The sequence below is a fragment of the Delphinapterus leucas genome, chromosome 12 (assembly GCF_059928025.1).
Source record: "Delphinapterus leucas isolate spDelLeu-1000000601 "Yukka" chromosome 12, BTC_Dleu_Yukka2, whole genome shotgun sequence".
Lineage (NCBI taxonomy): Eukaryota > Metazoa > Chordata > Mammalia > Artiodactyla > Monodontidae > Delphinapterus > Delphinapterus leucas.
The window spans coordinates 48967249-48980540 of NC_143140.1; positions in this window are offsets into that span (position 1 = coordinate 48967249).

Here is a 13292-nt window from a genome sequence, read left to right on the forward strand (position 1 = left end):
AGCGGCTGGGCCCGTGAGCCGTGGCCGCTGAGCCTGCGCGTCCGGAGCCTGTGCTCCACAACGGGAGAGGCCGCAACAGTGAGAGGTCCGCGTACCGCAAAAAAAAAAAAAAAAAAAGAAAAAACCAAAGGCCCAACCACGTACCTCCTGAGGGCTTTTGCCTGCTCTGCTCTGCGTTCTGTTCTGGGAACAGAGTGACCACCTTACCTCTCAGGCCACCTGAAAGCTTAGGTATTACAAGCAGACTTGTCTTCACTGGCTCAGCTTGTTGCCTTGATGCTCACACCTTCCTGGCAGGAGAAAAATTATGTATTCTTTTCATTTAAAAGATCTTCCCTTTCAGCTTTGCCTGGCTGGCAGATTGCATAAACAGGGATAGCGGCGGTTCTACCTGTAAGAAAGATGCTCTTAGAACTTCACCTTAAAAACAATAGGCCAGTAAATTTTACTCGTGTGTGTGTGTGTGTGTGTGTGTGTCACAGAGAGAGAGAGACAGAGAGAGACAGAGAGACAGAGAGAGACAGAGAGAGAGAGACAGAGACAGAAAGAGAGAGAGTTTTAACTTTTAGATTACACCAAAACCCCCAAAACTCCACAACGCTTTTTTTTTTTTGGCCATGCTACACGGTGGCATGCAGGATCTTAGTTCCCTGATCAGGGATCAAACCCACATCCCCTGCAGTGGAGGCACAGTGCCTTAACCACTGGACTGCCAGGGAAGTCCCTCCACAACCTTTTTTTCCTATAGCTATTCTACCTCTCCTAGTGAGCTCCCATTCCACTAAATTGTGGGGAAAGGACCATATGCTTGCCAGTGAGAGTAATTCAGTCTCCTTCAGTTCTGTCTCTCCTTGGTAATTATTGAACAGTTGGCATTTCTCCCTCTTTCTCTTCGGCACAGGGTCTAGACGTAGAGGAGAGCCTGTGGGTCTTCTCATTAGTGAGGGCAGAGCCTCAGGTCCCTGTTGGGCTTTTCTGTTCTCTGTGGAAATAGTCTTTTCCCACTGGGCACCTTGCTCTTATCTGAAGATGGTGACGATGTGAGCAGCTTCTAAGTGCTCACCTCGGCGCTCCTGGAGGGTAAGCTGACTTGCTCCTCACCTTCCCCAGGACACTCTCTCAGGGAACTGGACCAAGCTTGGTGCAGCTCAACCCAGTTTGCGTTGTTGATGTCTGAGCGGAGGCTCAGAGTGAACCCCGGCATTCACTCTCTTCTTCTGCCATAGTAGTAGAATCTTTTTTTTTTTTTGCGTTCCGCGGGCCTCTCACTGTTATGGCCTCTCCCGTTGCGGAGCACAGGCTCCGGACGCGCAGGCTCAGCGGCCATGGCTCACGGGCCCAGCCGCTCCGCGGCATGTGGGATCTTCCCGGACCGGGGCACGAACCCGCGTCCCCTGCATCGGCAGGCAGACTCTCAACCACTGCGCCACCAGGGAAGCCCAGTAGTAGAATCTTTTGTTGGGCAAATGGCTCCCCAGAATAAAGACTCTGTTACCCAGCCTTCCTGTCAGTAGGGATGGCCATGCGGACTAGGTTCTGATCCAAGAGAAATGAGAAGTGTCATATGCCCTTTGAGCAAAGGGGCATGTCTTCCTCTTCTTCCCCGTCTCATTGGCTACAGCGTGGATTTGGTGGTGGGGGTGAGCTGTTGGGGGACCATGTGGTGACAGCAACACCCCAAGGATGGGGGAGCAACAAGAGGAAAGGAGTCTGGGTCCTTGATAACACCGGAACCTATATCCTAGGTATGTAATGTTGTACAAGACTCCTATTGGGCTTTGATTTGATTGTCTTACTGGAATTCTCACACTAAAATTGCATCTGAAACCATTTTCCCCCCAAGAGCTTTAGGTAGAGGATAGATTTTCCTTGAAGCTTATTAATCATCTTGAGAAGAGCTCAACCATAGAAAGGATTTGAGGACTAAGACAGACCTTGGAACAGAATGGGATACTAAGCTCTTCCCCTCTTGGGGCCTCCTGGATAGGGCCAGGCCCCAGGAGAGAGGGCACGTCCTCTGAAGGAAGGGAAGCTAGTCTAAGAGAGGAAGTTGCTGGCTGGGACTCCCTGAAGATGGCCTAGCTCTGGGTTGGAAACATACAAGCAAAGAAGAGCCTGCCTCTGACAGTCATTGAGGGTGACAAGGAAGCTGAGACCCTCACAATACATGGGACAACCTCCCTCTCTCGTACACACACACACACACACACACACACACACACACACACACACACGGTAGAAATGTCAGCCTTCTGGGGAGCTTTCAGGTCCTTTGAGAGGCTGGGTTTCCAGCAATTTGTGGGGCTCAAGTCCTCACCCTTTGACTATTTTAAAGGAAGTGTTACTCGGCATTTGGGTGAGAGGGAGAAGGCTGGTGCTAACAACCTGGGAAGGAGGTGATGTTTGTCTTTGACCTTTTTTCATTAATCATTTCCCTTCATCGGTTCTGGGTGCCCTTCTTTCAGGGCATCATCTTCCCGGGAGACTCCTCTCACAGAGGCTGCTGCCTGTTCTGTCTCACCTCCTCACTGGCTGCCCCCTCTGGGCCTCCCAGCGTGACTGCCACCTGGCCCTCTGCCCTCCTTGACCCCTTCCTGCCCCGGATCTGCCCCAACTCTCTGCCTTCCGAGGGCACACTAGCTTCCGATACACTCCCCAAGGTAGAAACAGAGCAGGAAATGGAAGCTTAAGCCACTTCCCCAAGGCCACAGGCTAGTCCGTGGTGGAGCTGGGAACTTAACCCTTGCAATCCAACTCCAGGCTCTGGACTCTTTGTCCTAAGTCCTCCAGACTTTAGAAATCATCCTTCCTTTAACAAATAAATGAAATGCCTTAAGTCCATCTCCTGCATCCTGTGGGAAGTCCAGTACCTCCCCAACATTTCCAAGGGCTCCTGGAGAGTGGATGGTGAGTCATATCCTCCTGGGGATTCCCACTTAAATTCCTGATCCTTCAAGTCCTCTTGCCTCCCACGTGTGGGGTCCTCTCTCTCCTTCCCTCACCCAGTGCAGGAGCACTGTCTCCCCACCGATTCCCCAAAGCACACCTAAGCCCAAAGCAGCATGCTAAGCGTGTTCTTAGGGACCGGGGATGCGTGGTGATAACAGAAGGCCACCATGCCATAGCAGAGCTCAGGAAAGAGATGCAAACTCAAAATGGGGCATGCCTATTCGGCAGGCCCACTCCTACATTGACAGGGATGGGGCAAGAAAGCACTGGAGGCCCAACTCTCACCCTCTCTCCCATGCCCTTCCTAACACCAGCTACATCTTGCACACGTGGAACCTCAGCTGTGAACACTGTGGCCCATGTTTAAACTCTGAACCACCCCCTTTGGGAAGAGGCCTGCATAGCATCAGGGTATTCCAAGGTCCTGAAGGACGGGGAGAGACTCGGTGTAGACACACCCCACTGGCCCCATGCGGTGGTGTGCCAGTTAGCACAGGTTCTTGAGAGTCAAATCATTGCTTCCTGGACTTCCCTGGTGGCGCAGTGCTTAAGAAACTGCCTGCCAATGCAGGGGACACGGGTTCGAGCCCTGGTCTGGAAAGATCCCACACGTCGCGGAGCAGCTATGCCCGTGCGCCACAACTACTGAGCCCGTGCACCACAACTACTGAAGCCCGCACGCCTAGAGCCCGTGCTCCACGACAAGAGAAGCCACCACAATGAGAAGCCCGTGTACCGCAAGGAAGAGTAGCCCCCGCTCGCCACAACTAGAGGAAGCCCACGTGCAGCAACAAAGACCCAATGCAGCCAAAAACAAGTAAGTAAATTTATTTAAAAAAAAAAATCATCGCTTCCTAACTCCACTTTCAGGGCGTCGTACTGGTAGCTTGAAATCAGCTGTGCTGTGGGGGGAGTGGAAACTGGCAAACATTTCAATCTACAAATCAACCTTTTTTTTTTCTGGATAGCCTGTTTATCAGTGCACCCCTGGCCCATGGACACCTCCCACCACGCACAGGGGCACAGCCAGAAAAAGTCCAGATTGGAGCCCTCTAAGGCAGTGGTTCTCAGATTTTGCTACATATTAGAATCACCTGAGAGTTCTGGTGGTGGGCTGTCAGTATTTTTTAAAGTTTCCTGGGCAATTCCAATGCACAGCCAAAGCTGCAGACCAATGCTCTAAAAACATCGCTTATGAAAATTTAGTGTACATTTAAATTGCCTGGGGAGCTTTGAAATGACAGATTCTGGTCCAGTAAAGTCTGGGGTGGGGCCTGGGATTCTACATTTCTAACAAGCTCTTAGGTGCTACTGATGCTGCTATTCTGTGGACCACAATTTAAGCAGCAAAATTCTACAGCACAGGCCCGAGGGAGGTATCGCTATTCTGAGGACCCGCAGCTTTGCCTGTCATGGAGAGTTTCTCACTGGAGTTCCTTTTCTCCTTAAGCCCTGACCTTAGCCATTTTTGGAGCCTATTCTGATCCCTTTTACCCTATTCTGGGTAATGGGGCACAAGTCTCCCTTGATGCCTGCGGGGAAGCCCCTAATTCCTACAACCTCGTTATGCAGATGACTTTGGTTCTCGTGCCAGGAGGCTCACCTTTCATAACCAAACAGGTGTTTTCCTAAACAATCAAGCCATTTTTCTTCTGCTTCCTCTCTTCCTCACCCCGGGCACCCACCCTCCATCTCTAGAATTCAGACATGCACCTACAGTGGTTTATTTTTTGTATCATTTGTTTTCCTTTCCTGTATTGGCAAAGCCTGAGACTTAGTGATAAAGGCTCTGATGCAGGTGTGAACAACCTGCACGGAGCAGACGGTGTGGGATGAGAACAAGGTAGGACGTGCAGAAGAGGGACCAGACTGAGGAGATGGGAGGGTAACCCCTTAGTCACATGGGCTCTAATCCCCAGACCTTCAGCTAAGAGAAACACAGGACTTGTTTCAGAACTAAAATGATAGTGAATCTTTTAGTTTGCTGTGTAAAAGTGTAACTAGAGATGGATGAAAAGACACCTCAGTCTTCCTACAGAGTGTGGGTCTATTTCATGATAACAAGTCTTTCGTTGCTTACAGTATTGATGAAAGAAGCCTCCCTTGTGTTTCTACAGATGAATCTCTGGACAGAGGTGACCCAATCTGATCATCAAAGTCAGGGTTCTGATACCCACGGTGGCCTTACTGAGGCGACAGACCGGTATGAGGTCCTGTCTCCGTGTGAGGCGTCTCTGTCTGAGCAAGTTCACATTCCCAGGCCAGTCCCTGCTCTGCATCGCCCCGGAGTGACTTGTTCGGGGAATGTTCCTTATGGTAGTGGGAAGTTAGATCTAAACTAAGCTGCCCCAGTGTCACCCAGCTCCCTGAAAGCCACAGAGTTGTTTCACAGGCTGTGCATTTTGCCGAAACTTGGCTCCAAGAGGGCGAGTCTCTGTTTCTGGCCTGCTAGAACATTCACTAATATTCTGCCCACATATGATGCTGGAGCTTCACCTCCAGTGGCTCTGGTTCTTCTGCTCCAAGGCATGGTATTCTCGGGATAACCTGGAAAGCCCCAAGTCTTCCCTTTGTCTGCAATTGTCTTTTCCTTTAATTTCTACTCCAAGTGGCTGCAGTCCCCACCTCATTTCCCGTAGGATTTCTGACGTGCCCCACACTCAGTTCCTGCTTCCACTCAGCATGGGTGCAGCCCATCTCCCCCAACTTTGGAGAGGCCCTCTCCCACCTCTCTGTCCCTCCCATTTGCTCGCAGGGCCTTGCACATAAGAGATTTTAGCTGAAGGTTTAGGGACAATGGAGGGGAATTACAGCCTAGGGCAGACCAAGTAAGCAATTTCTCAATAAAATCAACTATGGGGCATTCTAGCTTCATTGGCAAAGATCTCCTTGGTCATCTTTCACCTTAGGACCCCGGACCCTGGTGGTGCAGAGCTTGGCCCCCTCTCTACAGAGACTTCTCTCTGTTCTTTCAGGGTCTTAGACCCCTGGCTCAGCACCACCCAGGGAAGACAATATTCTTGCAACTTTATCAGGCCAATACCGTCTAGTTCCTTTTTCTGGGTGGTAACCTTTCTCCTGATCACTGAAAGGGATCTCACCTTTCACAGCCAACCATGTCCTATCAAGGTCATTCCATAAACGGCCATCTACTACGGAGATCAGTTCTATTCCCTAAACGACAAAAGAGATCATTATTAGGAAACAGTCTGGTGATCCCTCAAAAAGTTAAACATAGACTTACTATGTGATCCAGCAATTCTACATCAGAATATTCTACATCAGTATATACCCAGAAGAACTGAAAGCAGGGACTTGAACAGATTTTTGTTCACCCATGTTCATTGTAGCACTATTCATAGCGGTCAAAAGGTGAAAAGAGCCCAAATGTCCTCCATGGATGAATGGATACACAAAACGTGGTGCAGACATAAAACAGAATATTATTCAGCCTTAAACAGGAATGAAGTACTGATACACGTTACAACACACATGAACCTTGGAAACATTATGCTAAGTGAAATAAGCCAGACATAAAAGAACAAGTATTACATGGTTCCACTTATATGAGATGCCTAGAGTACTCAAATTTATAGGGATAGAAAGTAGAATAGAGGTTGCCAGGGGCTGGGAGAGGGGAGAATGAGGAACTCTTGTTTAATGGGTGCAGAGTTTCTGTTTGGGATGATGAAAAAATTCTGGAAACTGGTAGTGGTGATGGTTGCAGAACACCATGAATGTACTTAATGCTACCGAACTGGAAACGGTTAAAATGATACATTTTATGTCATGTATATTTTACTACAAGAAAAAAAAAACAAATTAGAAGGCTTGCCTCTTTCATCTTGCACAGCCTCAGGCCAGGCCTTTCTCATACAAGTCCCTGAGGAGCCCCCGAGGGGACAGATGAGGGCTGAGGGCAAGGTGGGCTGGTCTTGCAGCACAGCTGTGCCTGTGAAGCAGGCGGGGCTGTATTGCAGATTCTGCTTCTCTTTAGGACTCAGCATCAACGCCTGGCTCACAGGTAAGCCTTCCCTCTAAAGATCCCAAATGCTTTGCTGTTCTCAGTTTTCACCTGTCTTTTGGTTGGGTTGAAGCCAGCTCCCTCCCTGGGATTAATATTCACAACAGGCAGTGAGCGATTAATTTAACCAGTTGAAATTTATTGTGCACTCGCCTTAACTCCAAGCCAGCTTCTGCTGGGTGTTTATTTTTCATCGTTGATGCATTGCACATGACAGCCCCTAAGCCTCTGAATTTAAAGCACACCGTTGTGCAGAATTCCTGCTGCCCCCCTTCCTCTCGCCCAAACCTCTGAAATCCACAGAGCTCTGAGTTCCACACCACGTCTCAGAGAAGGGAATTCTTGACTGCTGGCCTATGGGAACAGTTGTGAGCCTGGGGACAGTTTCAGATTTGGATTTCATGCCTGGCGCAGGGAGCTGGTGACTCATTTCATTTCAGGGGGCTTCAGTCAATAAATTCTGACTCTGACCTACCGGCACATCCTACTCTACCACCAGCTGTCACAAAAACAACCAGAGTCTGAGCCGACCTCTCAGAGCATTCAGGAGACCCTCTCTGATGTGTCCATCCGCACCCGGGTTGCACATGGGCCGCCGGGCATTGTGTCGCTTCTCCAGCCCAACCCCTCTCCTCCCGCCTCACCCCACTGGCCACCCTGCAAAGTGTCTGTCTGGAGAGGACTCTACTGCTGGCACTAACAAGGCAGAACAAAGGCCTGCGTGCTTGCAGAGTTCCATTCGGAGTGCGCGACAATTTCAGAGCACAAATGGAAAAAGGAAAAAAAATGGTTTGAAATCTATAGCCGGCTTTTATTAAATCAGAACTTGCAGCTCTCAGCTGACAATCAGCCAGCAGCTAACACCCATGAGGGACGGTTCTTTCTCGCAGCTTCTGGCTGGCTACTAGCTACCAGCAGCCTTCTGACCCCCTTTCTAGGGAAGTAACAGCTGGCAGCTGACAAAGGCGCTGGCAGAGTGGGCAACTTTCTCTTCTCTGGAAACAGATATAAGATTGGCAGGAAATAAGGCATTTAAAATATGACGATTATAAGCATTTTTCACTTGCCTTTATTACATTTTTGGATTCTGGCTCTGATGGCTGAAATGTATTATGTGCTAAGGAGCTTTGATGGTTTTTTTTTTTTTTTTTTTTCCAAAATAGAAGTCCCAGCTCTTTTCCCTGTCACTAACACCAAGCCAGATAAAGGTGCATTCCACCAGTGCTGTCTACTTAGCTGTCTTACTTCTTTTTAAATTTTATTTATATTTTTATACAGCAGGTTCTTATTAGTCATCCATTTTATACACATCAGTGTATACATGTCAATCCTATTCTCCCAATTAGCTGTCTTTAAAACAACTGTCAATAAACAAAGATAATTGACTAATGGCCATGAGCATAAAGGAACTTAAATGTGATGCTCCTGACTGATTAAAACATGGCTTTAGCGTATCTGAGCCTGTCAGGCAGGGCCTTCTGTGGTGTTTGTGGCAGTTGAGGAGAAGTGGAATAGGGAAATATGAGGTATAGATGGATTCATGAGTGGTGGGTTGGATAAAGATTAATTTAGCTTAATTTCTCTCTTCTATGCACTACCCAGCCCTCCATTTTTCTGTCAGAAAGGGCAGAGGTAGTAGGTATACAGCAGGAGGCCCCAGCCGAGGAGACAGTTACTGCGAGAGGGGACACCCATCCTCAGGAGAGGGGAAGGACACGGTGGGAGGGTCTGACACTTCAGCCACTTTGGTTCTAGCTGCTTTGCCACTGTGTCTCTCTTCACAGGGCATAGCACTCTGGGGTTGTAACCAATACACTATTTGCAATATTGCTGGGGGTTTTTTTGTTTTGTTTTTTTTTGCGGTACGCGGGCCTCTCACTGCTGCAGCCTCTCCCGTTGTGGAGCACAGGCTCCGACGCGCAGCCTCAGCGGCCATGGCTCACGGGCCTAGCCGCTCCGCAGCATGTGGGATCCTCCCGGACCGGGGCACGAACCCGTGTCCCCTGCAGTGGCAGGCGGACTCTCAACCACTGCGCCACCAGGGAAGCCCAATATTGCTGTTTTTACCCTGATAATAATACTACAATCTGCCATTGTAACAGTTGACCTATGTGGAAAATTTTAAAGTGTAGATGTTCAAGGTAATGTTTGTCCAAAGAGCACCGGATGGATGAGGACGAAAAGCCTGGGTTCTGAACGCAAGTGGCCAATAGGACAGAGAAATATCTAGAAGGTCAAAAGGACTAGACTAGATGGAAGAAGTATGTTTCCATTACAGACTTAAATGCTACACATATATATATGCATTTTGATTTGGCAAGCAGAGAATTTTCAGAGCACTGGATTCTGTTTCTTAAGTTGTTCCCTAAGAAAAAATTGAGTCAACCTTGAGAGGAAGGCTTATTTTTCAAGATGGCAGACTGTGCACATGGGTGTCTGTCTGCTCCCTTCCTAGGACCCATTAGAATGACAATGAAGGAATATGAAAAAGATATAACCCACAACATGAAGAGAACTGAGGGGGCAGGAATCAGTGGATGGTGGGAGAAGGAAGGTAAAAGAGAGGACAGTTGATTTTCTAAATAAGCCGTCTGTACAATTTGTTTTTTAAATTGTGTAGATATGTTGCTTTTAAGTTTTTTTTTAAGTTGGATGGGAGCTTGGCTGTTGTCTTGTTCCTACTCCTGCTTTTAATCAAGACCACACGTACACCATCCTAAAGACACAAGCTGCCATCCTATTCTTAATAATCCCCAGAGAAAGGCAATGCCAGTCTCTCCTTAACTGAGCCATTTCATTGTCTGACAATCCTCATAGTTTTGATTCACGTTTTCCTTGCAGCCTGAAGGTGATAATGTCCTGTCTGAAGGAGCTAATGTACACCCAGGGAGTAGCATGGCTCTGTTCAATGAAATAAAATGTCCAGAGCTGTCCTCTTTCCGTTTTCTATGGCAACACACTTTTATGTGTGATTAAGAAACAAAACAACAAAGGGGGAAACGTACGGAGCTTATCAAAGTGCAATAGTTGCTGCTTCACCAGGAAAACTAGTGTTTTCATTCTATTTCTGGTGCTGTTAGGCTGACCCTAGGGAACCAAAGATGTTTTGCACTGAGATAAAAATGAACACTTAACAGTTATAGTCAGCCCATGGCAAAACTGTGAAATAGGCAAAGTTCGTCATTTGGATTTTTCCAACATCCCCTGCTGGGTCTTTCTTCTTATGGTCCCCTCTCTCAGCTCCAAGGCACCTGCTGCTCTCTAGATGCCAGAAAAACAAAACAAAACTGTTTTACACTAAAGTGTCATTGACTGCCTGTGAATTCAACCCCAAGGACATTTGCATCCCCTATCACTCTGGATGCAATCAAGAGGGAGAATCTATAATTGGGACAGAGAAAGTACAACATAAAAAATTATTAACTATAACAGGGGATTAAAGTAGCAAAGAGTTAGTAAGAAGTAAAGAGAGCTCTAAAGAATTTAGGAATGGCAGATAAGGAACAACAACCCATAGGGCTGAGACAGAGGTCTTGAGGAAGAGGCCCCCAGGGCCGAGATTCAGACCTTCTTGAAGAGGGCACAGCTGTGGCTCACCAGATGGCAGAGAAGACTCCGGGATGCTGCACCGGGGGAACTTGCTGGAAATCTGCTTTCTAGGGTTGCAGGAAAAGCTGATCACAGGGCGATATCTCACCAGAAGTACTCTGCTATAAAACTACCCAAGGTGAGGGAAGTGCCAGGGAAGCTGCTGACCACTGGGTGCTGCTGGCCACTGTGCATTACAGGAGCTGGGCACTGGAGAAGCTGCTGGTGCTACAGGAGCCTGGGAAGCTGCAGGAGTCTGTCAGGCAAGCATAGGGAGCCAGGACAGAAATCCCCTTCCTCCTGCAGTGTCTCTCCAGCATCCTCTATTGATGTAACTTACAATGGTGCCAGCTGCAATGGAAAATGTTTAAAGGGTACAGGCCCACTTTTGAAGAGCAGGTAATGAAGGATAAACTTGGAGCTGAGGAGGCAATAAATTGATAACTGGCATGCATCTTAAAAGAGAAAGACAAGATCAAGATGATGTTGAAGCCAATGATATGATTCTCTAATGGTAAAGTCCCAGAATAGGCAGGCGAGAGAAGGTATTTTGGAACAGAGAGCTTTCTAATGGTCCAGAAATCACACTATGTAGGTGACATAAATGTATATTAGGATTGAGTGGGATTATTCAATGTTGCTTCTTGGTAGAACTGGGATGTTGTCAGGCCTTGAACTCTTAGTTCAAGGTTCACCTCCATTCCTAGATGTGGTGGAGACCGGCTAGATGGCCACCAATTCTATTTCTTCTTTCAAGCACGTGCGGAGACAGCATTCCCCAGAGTATGCAACAGGTTCTAGTTGATGGAATGTGGGAAGAAGTAATAAATGCCCCTTTCAGATCTAGCCCCTAAAAGGTCCCACTAGACTGTCAGTTCATTTCCCTTCACTGATGGGCATATGAAGGCAGAGGATCCAGTAGAGGCTTCAAAGAAGCTCTCGGGAATGGTGGTGCCATAAGATGGAAAGAGCCTGAGTCACGGCTCAGAGGAAAGATATACAGGTGAGCTGCTCGGCCCACATTAGATTAGAATGGGCCTAAACCGTGTTAAGCTTCTGAGACTTCTGGGATTTTGTTCCTGCAGCTAGTGTTAATTTCCCTGGGTAAATTAAGACCCCTAGGACAGCCTCAATCTTAAATAGGAGAGAGATGGGACCCATCATTCCTTTTGTTTGAGCTCGTTAAAACCAGGAAGATGGATCGTATATTCTCTTCCATCCTGTGTCTCCTAAGTGTGGGATATCAGAGTCCCAGAATAATTTTCCATGGCCTACTGTGGAGGGCAAAGCATGGCAACTAGGTTTCCTTACTGAGCAGAACAGACTCCCTGAAGGTGAACGTCAGGGCCCATTTTTTTCTCACTTCTGGGAGTTGTTGGTACAAAAAGGATTGACCTGGAGGCCCATAGTTGGCCTCAGTGCCCAGGAGAACTTGTCCTGGTTCAGGAAGGGAGCACATTCCTGCCAAAGCTCAGCCTCCGCCACTTCAGATGGCTCTACTTCTGGTCCACACCGAGTGCCCCTGGAAGAGCCCCAAGCTCTGTGTTCCACTCTTCTCTCCGTTATTCACCGAACAACAGGGGCAGATTTGATCCCCTCTGCAAATATTTAGAAAATGCATTGTTTTCTATATTTAAATGAATAAATATTAAATACGTTTTCCCCTTCATTTCTTTCCTTTCAACACGTCCAGACTCTGAGTGTGCATTGGTAATGAAGGATATTACACATGGGTTTTCTGCCATCTGCAAAACCCAAGTAAGATCCACTTCTGTCGCCTCCTCTGTTTTACCGCTGTCAGGCTTTTAAGCCACCAGGAGACACCTCTGCCACGTCTGCCTTGGAGGAGCATCACCCCAGATCCCTGCCGTCTGAGGTCCTCAGGAACACTGCTCTGAGCCTCGGGGGCTGACTTTATATGACTCGAGTAGGGTTAGCGCAAACCCCCTGAAGGTCTGCCTCCTGCCCTCCAACACCCGCTGAGCAAATCACTTTCGCCAGCAGCGTGGCACTGTGTAAAGTCCATGTAGGATGGTCTGGAAAGAGCACGGTTTCCTATGGTGACAGGCAGCTAGGCTGGTGTGCTCTAACACCCGCTCACTCCTTTATTAGATTGCAAATTATATCAGCCGGAGGTCTTTGGAGCAGAACAGAGCACACAAGGAGGGCCTGGGGAGGGGGAAGACACTGGCAAACGGTATCTGAACCCAGGCTTGGGAAAGCTTTTTATATTGTGAGGTTTCTTGGTGTAGGAAATCTGGTACCCTGACGGCAGCCCCCTCTAACCCCCCAACAGACACCTTTCTGGAGGTTATGATGAACTTCAGGGAAACCAGCGAACTAGAAAGATGGGGGGGTGACAACAGTTTTATTCTCTGACACATGGTTACACGGTTCCACTTTAGAATTCTGGTTTGGGACAAAGGAGCTCCGAAAGAACTCACTGAACCAAACATTTGAGGGGCTTTTTACATGAAATCTCTATCAGTCCCCCAGCATCGCTGCAGGATCCACATTTTCAGCTTTGTCTCTGATTTAACAGGGTGGCACAGGTTGACATTTGTGAACACAAGGGACCTTGGAGCCTACAGAGTTGAGGGCTTTTCACACACCTAAGCTCCAAATCACGTTCGCCCTGACAGACTTGCTTATGGCGATGGCTAGGCTGCCCAGGTGCTATAAATCATTGCTCTCCAAAAAAGGGATGGGTGTTAGAGGAAGGAAATGTCAT